The sequence below is a fragment of the Pseudopipra pipra genome, chromosome 2 (assembly GCF_036250125.1).
Source record: "Pseudopipra pipra isolate bDixPip1 chromosome 2, bDixPip1.hap1, whole genome shotgun sequence".
NCBI classification, from domain to species: Eukaryota; Metazoa; Chordata; class Aves; order Passeriformes; family Pipridae; genus Pseudopipra; species Pseudopipra pipra.
Genome location: NC_087550.1, coordinates 69,721,175 through 69,746,250, shown reverse-complemented (window position 1 = coordinate 69,746,250; position 25,076 = coordinate 69,721,175). Strand labels below are relative to the sequence as shown.

The 25,076-nt window shown below is 38.2% G+C and overlaps 1 long non-coding RNA gene across 1 annotated transcript; it reads left to right on the top strand.

Annotated features, from left to right (window-relative positions):
• The first annotated feature begins 477 nt into the window (after positions 1-477).
• LOC135406950 (uncharacterized) lies at positions 478-12,136 on the top strand. Its single transcript, XR_010426598.1, has 3 exons — positions 478-950; positions 2,933-3,006; positions 11,829-12,136. It is a non-coding gene; the product is annotated as an uncharacterized LOC135406950 (long non-coding RNA).
• Positions 12,137-25,076: the final 12,940 nt, after the last annotated feature.

The window sequence follows — 25,076 nt, the reverse complement described above, 5'->3', positions numbered from 1 at the left end:
ATTAAACTTTGGGATGAGTAAAGAAGGCTCTGGAAGAAAATCATAGAAGAGGTGAAAAAGAAGCAAAATAATAGAAATGCCTAAAGGAGGTAAATTGGGAAAAAATGGTTCTGGAGAAAATGTAAACAGAAACAGTGAAGAGGCATGACTGCAAAAGACAGAGATAATGATGAAGGGATGAAAAAAATCCTCTGAGAGGAGTATCGGTAGAGAAGAGGAGGAGGAAGAAAAAATGGCTTTATACGAGGCATTGATCATATTTCAGTAAATAGAGTTGGTTAATGTTTTTCTGTCGTGCTTTGAGCCACCCCCCCCCTCTCCCGGGGGGGCTGGAAGTGATTGTTCCCAGGTGAGTTTCTGATCAGGGGCCAATCAGAGCTGCGTTTCGCCCCTGTGAAATTAGGATATTACAACAGCCGGAAAAAAGTTGTTGGCAGTGAGAGAGAATCGTAGCTACAAGGGGTGCCCAGGGGCCCCCACGGCCTTGGTTTGGCCAGGGCCGGGGTGGTTTCTTCGCTGTTTCACCCCACCTGAAGAGGCAGTGGCACAGGGCTTGAGAGGCCAGCCGGGGGTTGGAGCCAGCCCCCTTCCCCCAGCAGGCAGGCAGGGCATCGGAGCCGAGCCATAGATGGGCCGACGGGTGGCCCGGGAGCTGCAGAAGCAGCGGAGATCGTGCAGAGCTGGAAGACTTCCAGGCAGAGGATGAGAGAAAGACTTGAAGCAGTCTCGCTGCCACTTCCCCCCCCCCCCCCAATGGTGGGGGAGGAGGCGACCCTGAGTTGAGACTGAGCAACGGAGAGACAGGGCGAGGGGCTCGGAGGTGATTTGGGCGGGGGCAGCTGAAAACCAAAAGAGGAATATGGGGGAGGAATGCCTCCTGTGACATGTGGAAGTCGAGCTGAAGCTGCAGCTGAAACAGAGAGAAGCCAAACCAAGCAGACTTTTTCTGGGTAAGGACTTTTGTTGGAAACTATTTGGGGTATAATAAAAGACTGAGCAAAACCCAGAAACCCTGCAACCTGGAGAGGAAGAGTGAACATCTTACTCCCTGGGAGGAACCTTCATGAACTAGGGCGAAAGGACTCAAAAGCTGACTCCCTGTAGCTCGTGATGAAGACCTGGTGCAGCAAGTGTTCCCTTGCAGTCCAGGAGGAGACCTCAGCAGAGGCCGAGGATCTGGTGGGGGTGCAAAAGACCCCTTCCTCGATACCCCAATGAGAGAGAGACTTTAGCTCTTGCCCTGATGGTTTTTCTTCTTCTGGTTTGATGTGGGAGAGCCTCAGGGGTGGTAGAGATTGTATTAATACCGTGTATTTATTTGTTTTTTAGTTCCAACACATCTGTTCTAGAGCAAGCAGCTATCACAAGTATTGAGGCCATGTTGTTGAGAACACAGCTGCGATGGGCAGGGCACGTCTCAAGGATGAAGGACCACCACCTCCCTAAGATCTTGCTTTACGGTGAACTTGCCACTGGCTGCCGCATGAGAGGAGCCCCGAAGAAAAGATACAAGGACTCCCTGAAACAACATCTCAGCCTTGGCCATATTGATCACCATAATTGGTCTACTCTGGCCTCAAATCGGGAGGCCTGGAGACACACCATCTCTAACGCAGCTGTCTCCTTTGAGAACACACGCAGGATCACCCTCGAGGAAAAAAGGCAACGCAGAAAGAACCGTGTATTGCAGAATACACCATCTAAGGAGTCTTCCTGCTGTGCCTTTTGCAATCGAATGTCTGTCACGTATTGGCCTCATAAGCCACCAGCGGGCCTGTAGCAAATGTGGATAGAGCCTTCCCAAATCTTCGTTCGCGAAGCCTAGCCATGACGATGAGTTTCTATAGTATTTATTGCGTTAGTAATAAATTTTACTATAATTTCCCTGTGCTAGCAATTGTGTTATGTCTGAAAACCCTCTCACACTGAAGCAAATTGTGGGGAAGCTTGGAAACTGGATTTTGGGGGAGCTCAAACCACGACATTTTCATACCCAAAAAACTTTTTGTTGGGTCAGTATCCTAGACATTATCATTTAATTTGTTTCCTCCCAACCAAATAACTACTTAAAAATTATAGTTAAAGCCCCAATAAAAGTGCCAGTAAGAAACAGCACAGTAAGTTTAATTAACATATGTTTACTCAGAACTCACTTAAATGGAAACAACTTTCACAGGGCTAACATTTTTTTTATTTTTTTTTTTAAATCTTTTTCATACAAAAGTTATGGGTTATGCAGCCTGTTACTTCCTAGCTCACAGAAATAGTGACCTTTAAATGGCTGCCATACCATATGTTTTCTATTATATTATAGAAGGAAATGCTCTTCACCTTCTTTTTTGGAACGGAGAAAGTATCTACAAGGCAGAAGGAACTGCTGTCTGATAATTTATCAATTTTTTCTAAAATATAGATGGGAGGGATGTATAGTGAATGGATAAATAGATAGACTTGACACCATCACGTGACTCCAGGAGTTAAATCTCTAACTTCTGCATCCTTTTCAGACCACAGTTTGGTTAACCTAGCACTGTTTTTGCTTTGAGAATACCAACAAATCTTGTTCATTTAGATATCATTAGATAATGCTTAAGTAAGCTACTTTTTCTTAAAATAAAGCTATGTAAAGCTTGACAACTTTAAGATTACATGGATGTAGAAAAACAGTGTGTATAAAACTATTTCTGCCTCCGTTCTTTAAGATCATAAACAGTAATTAAATGGATTAAGAGGAAGCCATAATATCTGGGTGTGGGACGAGGGCAGAAGTGGCAAATTGCCAGCAGAAATCTAGACCTTTGTAGTACATTGAGTAATACATGTGAGTAAAAGTTTTCTCAGCATGAGCCTTTTGTTAGCCAACATTTCAGAGTATTATCCAAATTCCTGGCCTCTGTTTTGGCTCATGTGTAACAATGCTGTGCCCCTGCAGGTGAAGCATGTCAGGAGACAAGAGCCTGAACTACAAATGTGCTGTGAATATTGCAGCCTCCACTGAGCCTGCAGGTAAGATACTTAAAATCACCAGTAAATGCATTAAATGACAGCTATATGGCCAATTTTAACATGCTTTAGCCTGGCAGTTAAACATCTAAGCCTAACCATTATGGTCCAATATGTATAATATTGTCAAGTTGTCTACCTGCCACAGATTTTAACATACTTTTCTTAGCACTTTGATGATTTGAGTGCTGTAAGGAGATGGCTGCAGAATCACAGCTCTCACACCAAGCAATGGAAAGGCAGTGCACACACAAAAGCAAACCCAGCTCAAATACTGATGCAACTGTACACAGATGAATGCACTGGACATATATAGCATCTCCCATGGAGCGGTGTCCCCATTGCGGAATCATTAGTGTCTCTGTCCTAGTGCATGGAGATGAGTCTGACACTGCTGTTGTTACCTTTCACATGTAATTTAATGCTAACACTGGTTTTGCTAAATATTAATTGGAAAAATATGTAGTTTGAATGAATATGGAGAAATCAGATTTGTACTATACATAGTATAGTACAAAGATTTCAGACATACGTGCAGCAGAGTTAACCAGCTCTGACGATTTTTTTTATACATCTGTAACATTGCTAATAGCAAAAGGAAGCCCCAGACTCACTCCTTTGTGGAAAGGAAATCAGTCGAGAACCTGTTCCTAGTGTAAGTCTGGTGCACTAATTGTGAATCATTTTGAGAAGCTGCTCATTGACAGCTTCATGCTGGGAAGTCTAAATTACTCTGTCCCACTTTTCTCAGAGGGAGAGAATCATTTGTGTAGGTCTTTCTACAGCTTGAATCCCAGCCTCCACGAAACAAGATGTGCTAAGTAAGGCAGCAGCATTTAGGAGCCTAACGAATGTGCATACACAAGTACTTGTAAACTGGCACTGGTAAGGAAGAGTGCATTATTCAATGTATCCTCTTTGAAAAAAATCAATAAAATTCATATACAGTATGCTCATTGTAAAACGACATGTGCTGCATTTAATACTCACTGACGTGACACTTAACAAACAGTCTTGAACTGAGCTCTATTTGCATTTGATTTCTGTCACAGCTTGACAAAAAAGTCTGTTGCTTTCATCTGCTTTTTCTTTTTTACACTTCTAACCAAAGATGCACAGGTGTACCTTGCAGGCAGAATAAAAAGCAAAGTGCCCTCTAAAGGGTCTCAAACCTCTTTCCCCATGTGTTTGTAATGTACCGTAATGTTCAATCACTTGCGCAGCCAGTAGAAATAATAAAGGATAATTTTAAGATCTATTGAATATTTTTTGAATTTTAATTAAACATATGTAGAAAAAAGAGTAGGAAACACAGAATTGTCCCAATTTGGAATGAGGGAGCAGACTTTTAGTAGAAGTCCACAGGACACTGCAGTGGGAGCAAGAAAGGATCACACAACAAGAATAGAAGAAAGTGTAAAAGACTAAAAGACCCAGATTGTAACAGGAGATTTGAGATAATCTGAACTCATGCTGTGACCAATCCCACACATCTCAGACATAAAAATAGGAAGTTTTCCCACAGAGTGATGCCTTTTACAGATCTGCAGCAGATCCACACTGGGTGAGAGGGTACACTTCTAATAGACTCTAACATGTCTGTGGAAATAAGATCAAAGGTTTGACCCTTAGGTTTTGTGTTTTATCTTCAACGTGTGAATATTTCCATAATTCTGGTGACTTAGAAAAAATGTGAAATGTTTAAAGCACCTGCATTAATTTGTCTCACGCAAAAGTTCAGTCAATACTACAATAGTGGTACAATTGCATACAAACTAAATATGAGCAAGCTATGAATGGTTCAAAGGGTTGGACTTGATGATCTCGGAGGTTCCTTCCAACCCAGCTGATTCTATGATTCTATGAAATGTTGACAAGGTTTCAATAGCCACTTCCTCTTGCTTGAGGAACTTCCTCTTGCTGCCTCAGAACTTTGATTCTTGCTGGTTTAATCCACCTCCTAGGTGCTCTTCCATGTGCTGACTTGCCAGAGCTCAGGCAAAACTACCCAGGGATTCCCAAGTTTTGGAACTGGATCAGAAATACTGCTAATGTTCCATAAGCGAATCTTAAGTACTTCAGTGTAAAAAGTACCTGAACAGCAATGCCTAACTTTTCTACTCAGGTGAATTGATCCAACATGGGAATTCAATGTATGTAAGAATATTATCTTTGCCTGCTTATCTGTCAGAGATACCATCAGTTTGGTTGAAGTGTGTGACTTGATCCTTTCTCCTGTTTTGCTGAGCAGAAGCCCTGCCATTTCCTTAGATGTGAACAATTCAGATGGTCTCTGATGACTCAGAAAACCTACTGGTCACATTTAATTTACCTCCAAGCTCACTTCAGGAACACTTTAATTGAAAGCTCAGTCAAAAGACGAGTGAGAGGTAAAAACAATGCTCTCCCTATGACAACATTATTACTATGACAGTTACTCAGAAGGCAAAGTCCTGATCTCCAGATATTGCTCACTTTGATGGGGTTTCCATTCGTTGCTCCAAATGCCTAGAAAACCACTCCTGCCAGGCTACAATATATGACCAAAAATTGCCCTCTCTTCTGGACTGCAGCATCAGCACTGCTCAAACCTCCAGTCTCTCTGGTTAGGCAGGCCACCATTTCCTCCTCCTTTTCCAAATATCTTTCCTTAAGATCTGGAAATGTCATAGAAGTGATTGATGCAGCCCTGAGTCAGATAGTAAATTCTGGGAGGGGAGGATACAGGGCATAATCAGAGAAAGAAAAGCTGTGAGTTCAAATATGTTTTGGCAGTTCTGGGAACTGCCAATCTCTGAATTAGCTTCCTGCACTAGCATTATAATCTGTCAGTTATAAGAAAAGTTGAGAGAGAGAGAGAGAGAGAGAGAAAGGATCCATCTTTTCTCCATGGAAAAGAAAAAGGGAAGGCTCTGGGAGGAACTTAATCACAGTACACCAGTACTTAAAGGATGGTTACAAAGAGGACAGTGTCTCTTCACAAGGAGCCACACGGAGAAGATGAGTAGCGGTGGATACAAGTTGCACCAGTAGAGGTTTCATCTTGACATAAGAAAGAAACGTTTACAGTGAGACTAGTCAGTCACTGGAATAATCTCTGCAGGGATGTGATGGAGTCTTCATCACCGGAGGTTTTCAAGATGCAATGGGATAGGTTGCTAGACAACATCATCTAGGCTCCCTTTCCCATGAAAATTTGGACCAGATTACCTTTGTAGGTCCCTTAGAAACTGGGATGTTCTGTGATTCTATGATTGTTCAGGTCTCCTGTGTACATACTCTGGACATGGCCACTGGATTTAGTTATCTGGCTCCTGATTTGGGTCATACATGAGATGAAATGTGATTTTTCATTTTAAATAGCATGGTAGCAGTCAGAAGAGGGACTCCTGAAGACAGGAAAAATAGTCAGTAAAAAAGTAAGGAATCTAGAAAGCCAGTTGCCATTTGGGATTTTTGGACCATATATTTGACCTCCAGTCCTTCTTTGAATGAGGTTTTGTCTATTTGAGATAGATGGTTACCTTAAAATACCACTCCCCTAGCCCACCCGTTAAAATCTCTTAAACAGTATATGGTGGGTACTTCTCAGTCCCAATTCCTAGTTTTGTGAGTGGAGATGTTTCCAGAATAGAGACTGCAGAGTCAGTGTGCTAATTTGAAGGGCTGGAAAAGAGTATTCATTTTAACAGAAACTTGTTCCAATTCGTTACAGAAAATGGGACTCCATATGTACAGTAACTGAATTATTAAGTGGACAGATTATATGCCTGAGGACATATTTATTTGGCCTACAAAAAAATCTGTGCATTGTGTTGCAGTAGTCGAGTTCTGGCTAATATAAACACATGCCACACATTCCTCACTCTTTCCTTTAGCTTGGATTTTGATGTTTATTGCTTTAAACATAAGTGTTCAGAAAACAGACACATGCTGTAGAGATTCATGAAAACACTTGGAAGGCTTTTGCTGCCCAGTTTATCCAATACGAGAACGGGGCTCATGTTTGACATGCCTCCTGGGCTCTGGTTCCCCCATAAATTCATGAATTTAAACATGTGGCCATACCAGCTGGGGACAGTGGAACTAGCAACAGACATTAAGCTGGGCACAGGTTTTAATTCATTGAGGAATTAAGTCCCCAGTTATCAGATGAATGCTTCAAATTCTGCAGCTTTCTGAGTCCACACATTTTTACCTTCTAAACATTCATGTATAAAATAATTTTTTACAGCCTGTGTTAATTTCAAATTATGAATATTGAAGGCAGAAAAATGCCTCTGTAATTTATGTAATATTTATTTAAACCATTAAAACAGAATTTGCTAACAGCAAGAAAAGCTAACAGATATTACTACTCAAGGGTTTTTAGCAGATATGAAGCCTTCTTCATAACAGAGTTATGGAAGACATTCAGAATTTGTAATTATTGAGTTTCAGTTTTAAATTGTTCTGCTTCTTTTATGTACAGATATAGCAACTTTCTGGTCCCTGTTGAAATGCATTTTGGTTGTAAGGTTTCAGTGAAAAAAAATTTGTCTGTTTCTTAATTAGATATAAGATTTCCCTTATTCTGCAAGTTTTCTCTATAGCAGGAATGTAATTTTCATCCAGCCTGTTTCTTGTCTTTGTTTCCCCCAGTTTATCTTGAGTTTTCAAAGGCAATCTTAATATATTTTTATTAATTTTATTTTATTTAACCAACACCTTGCAAAAAAACCCTACTGAAAACTTACTTTCTAGAAACTTTGCGTTGATCAGGAACTTATTAAAGTGTTGCAATTGGGTTAAATTGCATAAAGATAAAAGTTTAGAACAATTCCATGTTTTTTTAAAAGGACCAATTAGCATCCACAAAGGGTAACCTGTCTGAGGGACCTGAATGCATCTAGGTCACCTTTGGGAATATATACTGCACAAATATTACCTGCAAATTCATGCTTTGCGAAAACATAATAACTTTCAGATGAGAGAACTTGAATGTAGTCTGTTGACATTTTGCTGTTTATCTCTCTAGATGCTTGTGGCCAACCAAGGTAACCTGTTATGTATATATATGTTCTTATATAAAAATATGTATGCACACCCCATCTCCCCCAGTGCATGCATGTGTTTGTGGGTATGTAGACTGAGATGTATCACTGATTCAGACTGGCATGTGGATCTGACATCACCATGCCCTGAGTGCTCTCCAGCTCCCAGCTGGTGTTCATTCGTGCTGAGCCCTGACCATATGTCAGGGTAATATTGAGGCATACACTCCTCTCCTTCTCCTTGCCCTCTATGCCTCAGTTGCTGCAGGAGGAGCCACTGTGGTCTCCAATACACCTCCTTGTCTGGGAGCTTGTGTGATGTGGAACCTGCATGTCAGATGTAGACACTGGAATACAGGAGTTGCATCTGTGCTGTTAAAGAGAAGAGGGAGGGCACATGGGCAACCTCAAGACCAGGACCCCTGCCACTGCTTAGTTTTAGTTTTCTCCCAGTCTCTTAGTCCTCAGGGTTAAGAACATAGCCAATCTGAAACCACTGTGTCCCAGTGTGACCCAAAGATCAGTACCTAGCCTGTTCTTATTCAGCAGTGCAGACATACTCATTAGTCAGGCAGGAGGAGAGGAGCTCAGAGAGCTAGAAGTTATGGTGATCACAGGATCCAGTGAGCCACAGGTGGGGACATATCAGGGCTGCCTTGGAAGCAGCAGCAATAAGCTTTTGAGGGTTCTGGGAGAGGCATATGGTCACAATGAAGCACTGGGGAAGCAAAGGGGAGAAAAGGTCAGGAACATGCTACTGGGTTCATGGCTCAAGGAGAATAGGAAGGGCAAGAAGAAGAGAGAAAGATAAGAGCCCTGATTGCAGGAACATTTGAAGCTAAAGGAACTTGAAACTGAGGACCAAGTCTGACTACTCCCCTACAGCAATGACTATTTATTAGAATGTATATAGCAATGAATATTTATTAGTAAAGAGAATTTTCAAAAGGTTAGTGCATATGAAAAATTCTGCCAATGCAGCCTAAGGATTGTTTTTAATAACAGGGCTGGAGGTGGCTGAAATAAAGAGTGTGTTGGATATCCAGTCTGTAAAGCAGCCAACATGATGAAAAAAGAAGTTCAGTCACAGAATCACAGAATCAACCTAGTTGGAAAAGACCTCTGAGATCATCAAGTCCAACCCATGACCCAACACCACCCTGTCAACTAGACCATGGCATTAAGTGTCTCATCCAGTCTCTTCTTAAATACCTCCAGGGATGGTGACTCCACCACCTTCCTGGGCAGCCCATTCCAATGTCTGATCACTCTCTCTGTAAAGAATTTCTTTCTAATGTCTAACCTAAACCTCCCCTGGCACAGCTTAAGATCGTGTCCTCTTGTCCTACTGCTGGTTGCCTGGGAGAAGAGATCTCCTCTCACCTTGATACGACCTCCTTTCAGGTAGTTGTGGAGAGTGATGAGGTCTCTCCTGAGCCTCCTCTTCTCCAGGCTAAACAGCCCCAGCTCCCTCAGCTGCTCTTCATAGGGTCTGTGCTCCAGTCCCTTCACCAAGAGTGCCAGACTTCAGAACAAGAGCTGCTATGGCCAGTCTCCAGCCCCATATACCTGTAATTATCCAGGTGCCTTGCAGCCTTAAAATACAAACTGAAAGCTCTATTTCCTGATACAATGCATCTGATCTTTTTCTTTCTTCATTTATCCTATTTGTCAGAAGCAAACAAAATTACTGTAACTGCTAGATCATAACTGAATAGCAGAACTAACCTTCTCTGCTGATGAAGGCTGATATTAGTAAAATAACTTGACTGATGAGAGAGTTCTATGGATACCTTCTATTTTTGAAAATGGATTTTGATTAAAAAAATGGTTTGTTTTGATTCCACTCTTACTGAAATTATTTTTTGGATTTTAGTCCCATTTTTGTCTCAGTTTAATCTATAGCTTTCCAATATTTGTGCAAATTTTCCAGTTTGCTTGCAAAGTGGCTGAACAGGTTGGTTTTTCTGCACTTGAAATAGGAGATTTCAATGGTTTTAACTGTACAGTGCTAAGTACAAAAAAAAATTGGTTTTTGTTGGCTAATGAAATCAAAAGAAAAAAACTACAGAGGAAGGTGATCTTTAAAATATATTTAGAGAAAGGTGTTTTTTTAATCAATCCTTAAATCCAGAAGGGTTTGAATGAAATCATGGCCCATTGATCTCATGAGTTTTGGAAGATTTTAGTAGGCCATTTTGGCATTCAAAACCAAAACCAAACTCCTAAATATTCTAGGACAAATACATAATAGTTCACTACAACCAGAGCACCTGATCAATAGTTCTGCTTTGAATAAGAGACTGGACTAGATGCCTCTTCCTTTCCAGGCTAAATTTTTATTTAAATCTGCGAGTTTATCTACATATTTCACTCCTCTAAATGTAAAAGACTGAGCAAGTCAAGTAGTGGCAACAAATGTTAAAGATGTGAAAGAAAACTGACAGCTGATCATGCAAAAGAGACCTATTACTTTTTGTCTATCTCTCTCTTAGCTTTAGGGAATGGGGAGGGATAACTGACTCATATATCATTAAAAAGTCCTTATATGGAGAAAATGTGTTCAAAATTAAAATCTATAATATTGTGCATTGTATTAAGATGTCTGCATAGTTAGACTGTATTTTGCAGGATACATTTTTCATTTAAAAGCCTGGTCTGGGATACATTCATATGTAATTTCAAAGAGGCAATTAGTATCAACAGAATGAATTAGTTCCTAAGCCAATAATCATTACAAATTCCAAGAGATATTTTTAGATATTATAGCCTGTGCACACACTTCATATTACATTAGCACACAGGAGGGTACGAACATCACTGGATTTCTCTTTTATCTATATACTTTACCTATGTACATTATCTATATTCATATATGTATATTTTAGTTCTCACTGCAACTAAAGAAGGTCTTGGAATTCACCTTAAGGGTACCTGAGTCTAACTGTATCTGGATAAGAACATATAACTCATAAAAGATCAGGATAACAACTAGCTCAAATAAAGCATGAAATAATCCACAGAATGTAGGACCAAACTGAAAGCTTACTGTTTTAGCTGAATTTCATTCCAAGCCCACACAGCACATGAGCATCCTTATGCAAAGACACAAATTCATTCTGTTGAAAAGTGATTACTCGAGGTGTCAAAGGCAAATAGTCACCCCAGAGTTCATTTGTAGTCAATAGTGAAGGAACTATAACTGCAGCTTGCCTCATCACCACTTGAGAAACCTGTCAATTACGAGGAGTAAAGAATGGTCATGTTTTTAATTTTACTGCTTCACTTCAGGTTTCAATAAATGGCCTCTTTAATATCCCATAAATCTACATAAAATGTGCAGGTATTTTCTATTCAAAACACAGAAGCTGATGAGGCTGCAGAATACTTATATGATACATTCTCATATATTTCTAAATACTCCATATTGAGAGACCAGCTTGTGACTTGCACAGGGTTGTTTTAATTTTCACAAATAGTTCTGATTATACCTTGCATAGTCAGCATTATCAAATATAGTAAAGAAATTTACCTCAGTAATTAACGACTTATTCCCTCAACAAATTTTGTGTAAGAAAATATATTATTATACTCATTGTACAAAGAAGAAATGCTTCACTTCTGGAAGAATAAATAACGCAGGGCACTGAACTTGTGTTGTTAACCCAAGTGACTCTTTAGATCACCTTTCCGATATGCTAACAGAAAGAAATTTGTTTAATTTTATGCATTAGCATATGCCATCTTCAATCTTTCCTCTAAAAGTCAAATCTTCTACTTGTTACATCACAGGTGATTGCTATGGGAATTACTACGATGAAAATAATTTAGGGTGAAAGGCAGATGAATTCTTAAGAAGTAAGTATACTCTCATGCAACAGTAATATTGTCATGTCCCTAATGATAAAAGTGATAGAAGAAAACCCAAAAGATACATGACACCCAGACAAAGTGTTTTTAACTAGAACATTTTTCAAAGTTTTCCAGACGACATCAATTGCTTCTTAAGCAAATTGTTTTGTACAGAACTCCAATGGGAGAATTACAAAACTCCCCTCTTCAGCCTACAATTAGTTTAATCAGGTAACTGAGGGCTTGAATCTGTGCACATTCTTATTCAACAAGAATATCATTCCTCATCAGTTATCTGCAAGAAAAAAGCTGCATGAATGTGATTTGTACATAAACACCTATCCTGTAGTTGCTCCTTACTGCCAAATTCTCTCTTTCCTGAAGAGTAATATTTTATCTCCTTTTCTTGAAAAAAAAAGAAATATCTCTTAATAAATATTTAAAAAACTAAAAGTAAGTTAAAAAAAAAAGTGTTTGTGGTGAAAGGTATTGGTATAGGAAATTGAAAGCCAGTTAATCAGATTATCTGGACATTTCCCTGATACACTGCTAACTTTGTATAAAAAAGTTATAAGTCTGAGGTGGTTTAATTTACATGGAAAGTGATGGTGGTGCTTTTGTATCTAACATATAGTTCTGTTGTCATGATGGTTTTTTTCCTGATTTATATAATTTTGAGTAAAAATAACTACAATTTAAGAATATGCATTAGGTCATCTACAGTCTTCCTCTTACAATGACAAAATTAGTTCTTTGGAGGTATCAACACTAACACAGATAGTAGTTGGAATAAATGAGAATGAACTGACAACTTCCCTGTCTTTGTGCCTTACAGCTATTGGGAACTTGAGGCTCCCACACACATAAAAGTCAGAAGTGGACCCATACCAGGTGAAGATGTGCTGTGGTGGTGATTACAGCTCTTGGTGCTCTTCTGTCTTGCCATCTCCTTTTCCCTGACTCTCAGAAAGAATAATAAACAGCAACCACAAAGAGGGAAGTTTTCGAACATTCCTTTAAAGCAATGGCACCACTCTCCCTTAAAAGGATGAAGTGTTCCTCCTGGATTTGTCACATCTTTAACAGGGATAATGTCCTTTCCTAGACATTTCTAGTTGAGAGGTATGTTTTAACATAACAAATTGAGCATATACTCAGAGCTCAGTGCATATAGGACACTTCTAGTCTAAACAGCAGTTAACGTATGCTGGAAGGGGATTGCAACAACAGTTTTGCACTTAGATATCTTGGGCCTGCCTATATCCATGTCTGGGTCTAGATGCTTTATAAACTCTTGATATTAGAAGGAAATCTGGCACCTGTTGGAATAACTGACAGTATTTTAACCACCTTAAACTGGGCTATAATAGCACCCTTCAAATTCGGTGGATGGGGAAGAGGAAGAGGCTTTGCATATTATAACCCTGTACACTAACTGGCACAACTGGTTTTTACTCCGACTGTGAACTAAGCAGGGCTGGAATACAAATAACAATAATAGTGAAAAAGTTAAGTGAGAATTATCAAATAATTTAATGATTGTATCAGGCTCTTACATTTATAATGGTTTGTATTGTGTCTATGAAATCAGGGTAAGATAAATCAATCTGGTGCATACCACCTAGTCTTTCTGTGAGAACAGGGGATTATTTCTGAAATTATTATGCTATAAAAATGCTATATAACCTCAGGAGAAGGTTTCATTGATAGTGCTTAGTATTATCAGTATTATCAACTCAAGCTTCTTCAGTCACAGGAGTTACACAGTTAATCTCTTTCAAATTACATGAAATACATGAGGAATAACTCATTCTAAAAAATGAACTGAGCTGATTTGGATCTGCAGGGTAGATGTCTTCCCCATTTTTTACTAGTCAATTCTTTGATAACTGCTGAGGCAATCAGGAACTCTCTTACCTGCCTAGTTCATATTGCCATTTGTTACTCCTCCTTTACCTTTAATGAATCCATATATTGATTCCTAAACTACTGGAGATGATTGAGCTTATATATTTTTGCATCAATAAAACAGCCAGATCTAAGTTTGCCAATGGAGACAGAAACAGATACGCTAAGCATAGAGAAGTTTAACTTTTAAGGCAGCCTTGCAATTATTCCATACTCTAGCAACTGTAAAAACTGGGTTAGTGGATAAATAGCATTTGCTTCTTTTATTTCCACTTACATCTCCTGTAAAATATAACCCAGCAGGTACACTCTTTAAATACTTTCTAGATAGGGTGTCTTAAGAAACACAGATGGAAGACTGCTCAGTCTGTGAGGTCTACTAGGCATAAAATGTGGAAAAAACACATGGGTTTTAACTGACTTTACTCTGAGCAATGATGGAAGAAAGAAGATTAGAAAGACCAGCAGAGGTTCACAGAGCTTCATAGTGAAAACCTTGTTCTCTAGAAAACTTTAAAAACTAGAAAGTGCAATGATGACTCAGAGGGTCTAAGTTTTGGGGTGTCAAGCTCTATTTCCTATTTCGTACTGATTTATTAGCATAAACAGCAAGTTTAGGATCCTATGTTGGTTTTTAGAATGCCATGTTGCATATGTACATATTAGTACATAATTCTCAGTCACACAACCTCAAGACTATACATGACTTTTAGCCTAATTAACTAGTTTTAAGAATTCTCATATGTGTGGTCTTCCTTTGGATATAAAAAATGGACCAAGATCTAGATGAGTCTTCTGTTCTTGAGTTTTGATGTTTCCTCTTCTGTGCCTATTAGCTGTCAGTAGAAATGGTTTTGATATTTTTATTACTTTTTGGAATTTCTTTAGCTCTGCTTTTGAGAAAACTCATGAAATTTAAGTGAATCTGTGGAAGCATACATTATAAAGAAGTAAAGTATAAAAAGGCATGTCTGAAGTTCTAGGCTGAGCTAATTTCATTCAAATCACACTTAGACCATGAATTAGTAGCAGCATATGCTCCATATACATGATATAGAATACAATGAATTTTCTATGTCACAGACTTCCAACCAATTCAGCTGCATCAATGTATCTCTACAATAAAATGAATAATAAACAGCATACACAAATTTAGGATCTAATAGCCTTAAATTAATATATTAATTAATTATTCAGGTCTCTTTAAAATCAGAATTATATTGGGGGGGGGTATTTGTTTTGTTTTGGTTTAGTTTGGTTTAGTTTTTTTTTCCTTTTTTTTTTCTGTGTTGCTCTTTCAGATGTAGGATAAAACACATCTCCTTGGGCAGAAGGCTGGAAACTGATTACAGGAAAACAAAAATATAAGTAATCTAAAACTAATTTCAGAGTGAAAACTAGTAATAACTCTTGCTGTGAAAACAACACATTTCTCCCTTAACAATGCTAAGTGGTCTTTAACAATTCCCGCTGAGCAAGAAACCAATGATGCATTTTGATTTCCCCATATTTCCTTAACTTATTGGATAGATACATCTCTACTTGCTGTATGAGGTTGTCCTTTAATTTTTACAGTAACTGTGATCTCAAATTTTGGTTCTGAATTAAACTCTCGGTCAAATTACAATGCCATGTGTTTCATAAATTACATTTGTAGCTGTTAGCCTCAGCAACTTGCCTCTCAGCAGTTGTGGAGCTGTGTAGTTTTAAGAATGTAATAAACGCCATCCACAAAAACTGTAGATGGTGTTTCCAGTAAAAGCATTTTCAAAGAACTCTGGGCCAGCTACTGGATTTTACTGGAGTGAAATACACTTTTACTCTTCTTACTAATGCTTTTCCTTCCTGGCACATATGACACCAAGATATTTATAGTTACTCTTCATTTCTTCTCTTCAAATATTATTTCAATGTGTTAAGAGAACAATCTCAGTCATTTCTCTATATCTATGTATATCTTTAGTACTTAAGGTTTGTATAATTATAATTTCACCCTACAAAGCACTGATTTTTAGATTAAAAAAATTTACTGAAACAATATATAGACCATCAGATATATTTTGATGGAGCTTCTTTCACCACATGTTTGTGAAGATATTCACCCATTAAATCATGTAATATTACACTTTCTATAGCACCTTAAAAACCAGTTATAGGGGAAAGAGAGCAGAAACCATGGATCTACCTTGCAGAACTGTTTTCTCTCCATATCAGCACATAACCACAAAGCTCTGTGAAGGTTCATCTTGCATTTTCAAAGACATAATCATTTGTTTTCCTGCCCAGCGACAGCCAATATTCTATTATGGCTGTAACTTTACTAGAATGCTCCTCAGTTTGACAACAATATACTCCAGCATTTAATCAGATCTTTGTTATTCTTTATGAATACCATGGTACCATGCAGAAAGACCCATTCTAATAAATTAATTTTCCTTTTTAGTGAATTTATTGAAATATTTATATAAATCCTCTGCTATAAAGGTGTCCACTGAGACTTTGGATTAAACCCGCATGAAAAACTGTGAATATCCGACCATGGCCATTGCCCCCATCCTCTGACTGCCCACCAGTTTATCAACTTCATTTTTCTTATTATTTAGTTTTATCCTGGTCACTCCCTTCCTCATTCAGACTAAATCAACTGTGGAAGTCAAAGAGGAGCACTCTTGCCTGCAAATTCTCCTTTAGGGCCACTTTAGGCTTCTATCAATCATCTTTAACTTCAGATAATCCTTCTTCAATTTTATGTTACCTCACTACATGAAAGGAATTCATGTGCAACAGTATCATCTCTGAAGGTCCAAGACATTGCAGAACTGATATATTGCACTGCAGTTTTATGTATGCTGCTACTTTCAAGCACATTTATTACACCTAACAAATAATAGTGTTTAGTTTTTTATATATTGCTTCTTAGTAATTGTATGTTCATATCAAAGCTTGATCAAACTTCTCCATACCCCAAAAGCAAGTGGAAGAGCTAATAAACTTTTGAAACCAGCTAGTATGAAGTAAGTTTGTTAATATATGCACCGATATTCACATCAAGTGTAACAAGACCATTTATCCTCTCTTCCACAGCGGTAATTTTAAAGTGTTAATCCTTGTACAACTGATCTTTTCCAAGAGCCAAACTCTCTGAAAAACTCAGCCAGCTAAAAAATAATGACCCATCATGTTTTGAACTAATACTACAGACCTGTACAAAAAAGAATTTTCTCAGAGTTTCTGCTCCTTTGCCTAGATTATAAAACAGGAGTGCTGAAGACTCCCACAGAGAACAGACTGAAAATCAACACTAGACCTGGCACCACTATGTTGCTATGATCCCAGAGAAGAGGCAGGTAGAAATCTGGGAGAGGAATGCCTTCTTTAATCTTCCTAATGAACCTCTTCTTCTATGAATGTGCTACATTATACCCCATACACTATTTAAAACTTGGGTTACCTAATAGCCCCTTAAATTCCATTAGTATGCTGCTAAAAGGAGGTTGAAGATTTCACCAGTGTCAGTTAACTGACAGCTATTGCATTAATGTCCACTGAGGGTGTGCTTGTATCAAAACTGCACCCAGTGAAGTCACTAACTTGGCCTTTAAAGATTCTGAAGGGACGTTGTGTTTCTAAGTGTATTGACCTCAGTAGAAGTGGCAGATAGTGTGGTGTTTCTAAGGGTAGTTTCTTCTTTTTCAGAGCTGAGTAATCTGCAGACCACAGGCATTACAGACCATATATTCTACAGAATTGTGACGTTCCAGTTTTTCATATCTCTGATAAGAGAAGAAAAAAAGATCATACACTTTTGGTATGGTCTTTGTCAGTCAATCTCAATCAAATTATCTGTCTTCAACAACTGATTTAGCTTGTGTGCCTTCTTTTTGGTTTTATGCTCCTATTTCTCATGACCTCTGTTTACAAATGGTTGAAAATCCCTTGATGTCTGGACAAATGAATAAAAATTAACCTTACTCCTGAATGCAAGTATAGCAAGCTATACTTATTTATGTACCATAGCTACTTGGCAAATAATCTTTTTGTTATTACAGCTGGTAAAATACTAGTAACTAATAACTTTAAACTGAATACCATGCTATGTTTTGGTTTCCAATACTGTCCGAATAATATAATCCATATTTTTTCAGTTATTTTATTTCAGCATAAGACAGAAACATTTGCACTGTAAGACGTTTACATAACATTTTATTATTTTTTTAATATTGTTTGTATAGGATTCTTTCTGTGCTCCTTGATGGATTTGCACTCCTTTCTCTGCTAGTGAATAATAGCATGCTCAGATGTACCTGTGTCATCTTGCATTTGGTGGTCAGAAAAGACTCACAGAAAGTCTCTCTGAAAGAAGACAGTTTGTCTTCCTGATGGAGGGACTTCATGCTTTCTCATTTGATCCATCAGTCACATAGCTTAAACCCCAGAATCTCTCAGGTGCTCCTGAACTATATGTTCATGTGCTGAGCTGGTAAAGTGCTTCTCAGATGAGAATGTTTCATTCATTAGAATCCACTTTTGTCACTAGCAGTAGTATTTTTATCTCAGTAAACCCCATTTACTGATAGCAACAAAAGTCATGGTCAAAAGTGTAGGTAGAGAAGCAAAACAAAATTCCCAACAGGAATATAGTCTTACTGACTTACATATAATCTATGTTTAGAGTACTATGGTACAGTACAAAATTAACATACAGTTAATTTTGGCAGCATTATTTGTGCACTCCTCAGCTTGTTCAGCCATTTGAATTATCTCAGATTATAAAAAAGAAGAGCCCTTGCTCCCTTCAGTGTACAAAAACTTTCTATATGCTCTAACTTTAGCAGTTATGCATCCGTTTATTATAAAGAAAGATCTGTAAGTCTTGGTCTTTCACAAGCAGAAGACATCCCAAAAAGAGATCATCTAACTTTTATAAAGAATGGTGCACAGATAACGACCTTTATTCTGCCTGATTAAATGCAAGCACTTAAGTTAGATGCCAAATCAGCCTAAACTTTTTTTTTTTTTAAATGGGCAAGAGAGGTAGAGATTTCAGATAACAATTTTTGTGTGTGTGTGAATTGAATGACATCTGCTCTGTGGGAGTATGGGGCAACTGTGCTTCCAACCTGGCTATCTCACATAGCCTGAAATTAAATAGTGTGGATGCAGGTCTAATAACTTCCAGTGAGATGGACTGAATATTCCTTGTGAGCATCAATCTCCATACAAAACTTTCAGAAAGTGACAATGAGTTCAAGTAATACTTCTGGAAGTGGTAAGAGCAGGATGGGGCTTTTTGCTGTTTAACACATGAAAAAAGCCAAGTCCTATATTGTACAGCTCCCAGGCTTAGAAAGGAAAACAGCATAGTACTTGGCTCACACCATATACTGAAAATTAACTCTCATGCAGCAACTAAAGCACCCTCTCTAATATGCATGCTGTGACTGTAGTTCTGTAGGAAAAACCTGTAAATCAGGAATTCTATGACTGATGTAGCTAGCCAGATTTACACTGATGGCCTCTTCTTTGTTTTAGGATTTTAAATGTATTTAAATCATAGAATCATAGAATACACTGAGTAGGAAAGGACCCATTAGGATCGTCAAGTCCAACTCCTGTACATTAGCAACTTTTACCTGTCCCTTTAATTAACATTCCCTGATATCACCATTGCCACTGCTTTGAACAGGAACATTCATTTTTGTACAAAAGTTTGAGAACCACTGGTTCCTCAATATGGGACCACAGTGCACAGACTGGGACCTTCATAGCCTAAGTAGTCTGATGAAACACTCTATCTGTATTACAGATGCCTACTGCTCTTTATAGCTCTCCTTTTTACTTTCTTTCCTTTTCTATTACTATAAAAGACCAAATCCATTGCTGGCATAGCAGCTCTGAAGGCAGTGAAGTTACTTCAGGGATGAATTTGACCCATTTTATGCTTTTCAAGAACCTAACTAACAATAAATGTCACATCTCCGTCACAGCTCTAGTGCTGTTCAGAGGATGGATGTACAATACATCTTTGTCTTCTTCCTGCTCGTAATGAGTAGTGTAGGTCATCTGCATCATTAACATTTGCAGCTGATGCATTTATGTAGTCTGTATACACTTCTTGGAACTGCACAAACCTTCTCATTGTTTTCAGAACCTTGATTTTTCCTAGTATTATCATCATCCAAATGTATTTAAAGATAAAACTATTAGAAACACAATTGGTGAATTAATGTCATGAGGACTGCTGCTGGCAGCTCATCAATTTTTGATATGCCACTCAGACAAATGAAACATAAGCCACCCAGAACAAGGGGACCTTTTGACACTTCAAAGGAAACCCCTATGGGTGGTTTCCTCTTGAAGCTGCACTAAACTGGCTCAATCTCCTCAGCTGGAAGCTGCCAATGTCTCATTAACCCCTAAACAGGCCCTGCATGAGCTTTTCTTTTCAGCTATAATTATGCCATGCACTCCTGTTATGCTGTACTGAATTGCAACACTGTCACCAGCACATTATAAACATCCACCCTAATTGAAAAGCAGATTAGACTCGTGTTAATTAGTGAAAAAGCCCGCCCACTTGCATGCATTATGATTGCCTCTTAAATACTGAGGATGTTGAAATCCCTCAGAAAGACAAGGCAGACTTAATTGCAATAACCTGCAAATTAAGTTTAATTTACTTTAAATTTACCGGTTTAGCAGGCTCATTTGATGGTGTTAATGTTCTAGCAAATTAATTATCTGAATTAGTCATGCCTGGTGGAGTTTTGCAGCAGAATACATTGTACAGTGGCCTATTAATAACAGACAAACAGGATAGGATTAATGAGAAGCTTATGCTAAAGTTTTTTTAAAAAACCAAGGATCTTTCATGAATTCAAATATAATCACCAAAGTGCAAATACAGACACAGAATATAAACAAAACTGAAATTTATTACACTCTATGGCATGCCATCTAGGAGAAACAGTAAAACATTACCGGTGAAATATTTGATAGAAAGAGGCTTCTTCTATGCACTCAAGTAGATCACTTCTCACAGCAAACCATTTCCCATTATCTGGTATCTCTCTGTGAGACTTCAAATACGTAAGTGCTTTCGAGAGTACTTGTACTACAGAGAGAGAGCTGATAAATAAATTAGAAATAACATCTCATACGTTAATTCCATAGTCCACTTTGTGGCTTATGAGGCAGTAGAATTGCTTTTTTGTATTCCATTGCTAACCACTGTCTGCTCCAGTTTAAGAAAGAGAAAAAGAAAAAGAAAAAACCCTCCCCAGAGATACAGCTGCAAGTAAGCTGCAAAGCAGCATCCTTACTTGCCTCTGCTCCTTATAAAAATACAAAAAAATGAAAAAAAATCTTCTAATAGCCTTCGGAATAGCTCTCAAAATAAAGATATAATTGGCCTTGTAAACAATGTCAAGGTACAATCATTCACCCTGCAGAAAGTGTTGGGTAACGCTGTGTAAGAAACGAAGATAGCAGTGACAAATATCCTTTTTAATTCATCTCAATCATGAAAGTTTAGTCTGCTTATGTGCTAAGTGTTGCCTCTTCCATTAGGGTCCACAGCCATCCCAAATATAATGAGGTATATTCAATTCAACTCTGTCTCCCTGTGGAGGACAGGAAAACCTATGGGAGCACAAAAGATAATCCTTGATGAGTGTGAACTGAATGTGATTAAATATAAAATTCTGGATTATTGATTGGAATGTGTATGTTAAAGCCATCATTCACTGAGAATATCTGTGTCTTGTGTTGGTTTTAAAGGGCTTTCAGGCTGCTGTGTGGTGGCCAGTGAAAAAGCCCAAATTTACATTATTCTTGCATATACTGTAATGCCTGGAAAATAAAAATGTCACCCCTTGGAAAGAAAGACTGAACTATGCATTCCTTAAAAACAGAGTATCTCATTAAAGAAGGAAAGGTTTGGTAAGGGAAAAAATATACATAGTTGTTTTATGGGACATATTTTAATTTTTGAGGAAAAAACTTTAAAATAAAAAAATGGTTTCAATATATTTTTTGTATTGTACTGATATATCATGTAGACCTTTTCTGCTTTCCTTATTTCTTCCTCTCTCAGATAAAATTACAGTTTGAAGCACTAAATGAAACTGGCACAAAAGCAGCCATTATTAAAACTGGGCCGAAAAATGAAAAGAAAAAAAAAAAAGGAAAGTAATTCTGCTTTAAAAAGCTTGTACAGGAAGGTTTGAGATGACTTTAGTAAGAACCCATAGGGAATAAGAACTACACAATGAAGAAAATGGATTCCTGTGTCACATAAACAAAAGGCAAATGACTAATATATTTACATATAACATGTGGTGTATTCATTGCACACCATGGTGACAGAATTGTTTATTTCATTTATAATTTATACAGCAAAATCTTATTATATGTGTAACTAATTTGCCTGATGATAATATGCAGTAGGAGATTAGGTTTCCATTATATTCTGTCATTAAGAACAAAAGATTTTCATTCATTGGTTAGTTTTTCTCTTGGTTCCTATCCACAATATAAGTACGTTTCTATACATAAGTACATTTCTCTTAAATCATTATGATGCTGAACTAAGTAGAAAGCAGCTAGGAACTTGTGAAAAAAAGACCCCTACAAAATCCCTCACACACAAATCCCCTTTAAATACTCTTCCCTTCTGGAATTTCTTACAATATCAGTAATGACAATATACAAAGAACTTCTCACAGGTGATGTGCATGCACCAAAAAAAGAAATGTCAGAATAAATATAGGCTCTAGAAAAGCTTTTCTCTGAGAGGGGGGAAAAAATAATCAAACATTTTACCAGAAGCAGCATTAGAATATGTGACTAGACAGTTCATCTCAGACTACAGGGAGCGGGTGGGTGAGTAGGCAGTGATGAGGGAATTATCTTGATGTATTTTCCACTGTGGCACACAAGACAGTGTAATTCTCTGAAAGGAATTGCTAGCACCAAGTCAGTAATTCCCCTTTGTGGTATTACAAAGTGCATGTATTACAACACAGGGGGGGTTGGAGCGGGGAGAGGAATCTGCAAAGTGCTATACATGTTGCCAACACTGAAGCATGTATGACCTTGAATTAATACAAATATGCTTATCAAAATATGAATGCTGTGTCAGAAGCACACATACATATGTTGAATTTATATCTTTGTTACCTTTTAGAGAACAAAAAGCAACTCTAAGAGATTTGTTAGGCTTGAACTTGCTTAACCCTTTGCAAGTCTACTTTGCATTACATAGTGAAATTGGCCAATTGCAGAAAAGGATAGCTGAAGAGAAAAAATATTTTAAACAACAGGGGATAGCTCTCAATCACATTTCAAAACAGTAAGTCACACCATTTCAGTCTAAAAATCTTTGCAAAGATTTGATAGTTTCAAAAGAGTGTGCTAATACAAGAACTTTGGATAAAGTGGCAGTCAGTTGCAGGTATACATAAAACACTGAAACCTTTTACAACTTAAATTAATGTACTGCACAAACATCTTCTCAGGGACAGCCTAGGAATCATCAGAGTCATAGTTTTTTGACCATGAATACTGAAAAGTCTGAAAGTTCAGGAAGCAGTTGAGAAAGTGCATCTCAATAAGCAGACAGCAAACAGGTAATGGACACTGCCTGCTTTTGGGACCCGTATGAATAGTATGAGCATGCAATAATACAGTCTGGGCACCAGCCAGCTGGGCAGCAGTTTTGCTGAGAAAGACTGCAAAAAGGTGTTCTGGTGGACACAAAGTGGACCACAAACAAACAATACGTGCTTCTAGGAAAGACGTGTAGCAGCCTCCTGGGCTACTTTAGGAGCAGCATTGCCAGGAGGTGCTCCTTCTCTGCTCAGCACTTGTGAAACACATCTGGACTGCTGATCTAGCTCTGGGTATCCTAGTACAGTGGAAGCATGGACATATTGGAGTGAGTTCAGTGGTCCATGAAGATGACTAAGGGACTGAAGCATCTATCATACTAGGAAAGAATGAGAGAGCTGGGACTGTTCAGCCTGGAGAAAAGAAGGCTTCAGGGGGGTCTGGTGAGAGTGAGTAAAGATGGAGCCAGACTCTTTTCAGTGGTGCCTAGTGACAAGACAAGAGGCAATGGTCTCAAAGTGAAACACAAGAGTTTTCATTTAACCTTAGAGGAGGTCAAACACTGGATCAGATTGCCCAGCGGGGTTGTGGAGTCACCATTCTTCAAGCTGTCAAAAACTAAAATATGTTCCTGGGCAACCTGCTCAGGTTGCCCTTCCTTGAGCAGGTTGGGGGTGTACTAGGTGGTCTTCAAAGTTCTCTTCTGATCTCAATGATTCTGTAGTTTTGTGGTTCTGTGATCTTTTCTGCACTGAGCTGCAATAGAGAGAAGACTGTATCTACCTCCTTTAGATTCTCATACAGTGGAAAAAAGAACAATCATGAAGATTTCTTGTTTGTTAAAGTAGAGCAAAGAAAGAAGACATCAAAGAGGGCTATCAGAGATATCCAACAGGGATGTTCAAGAGTATGAAGTTATGTGACTTTGTCCTATGCCAGGTTTGTTTTCTATCCTTTCATTGCCAATAGAGTTTAATACTTATAATGGAAATCATGCAAAATAAGATATTCCCAGGGAAAATCTGACCACAGTATGTGCTATTCAGAATATCTGGGGAAATGAACTTTTACACAAGCCAAAGTAAAGTGTTGAATATGTTTCCTTAAAAAATGTTATGCTAATCTATTTATCTAATTTTAGTATATCAGCTGCCATTGAAACCAAGCAGATAGAAATGGAAGAGATGAATGAAACTGGTTTTGTCCTAGATTTTCTAATCAAAGCTTAGTCCCCCATAAGGCAGCACTCCTACCACTTTCTAAAGGATCAGTGCTATTAGCTTGATCACAGAAGTATGCTAAAGTGGAAATATGACTGCTGGTCCCAATGCCTTGAGCCTGGAGTATAAGCCTGAACATACAGAAGGTGAGTTCAAACACACTTGCAAAAAACTGTACATGCATACCCAATACAGGACCTGAGCACTGTCCCTTGTGAGAGAGAGCAGTGAATATTCAGGAGGAGTACTGAGGGATGGGGGAGCCCTAGCTGAATTTTGGAGATTATTTGGCTTGTGTACATAGATTAAAAATACTTGGGCGTTCAGATTGTAATATCTAACTGCAGTTGAATAAGTTCCTAGTCATGTTAAGACTGTTTCAATACTGTACAGTATATGCAATTTATTAACAATTCATTAACAAGTCTAATACCCAATCAGGGTAAACGTC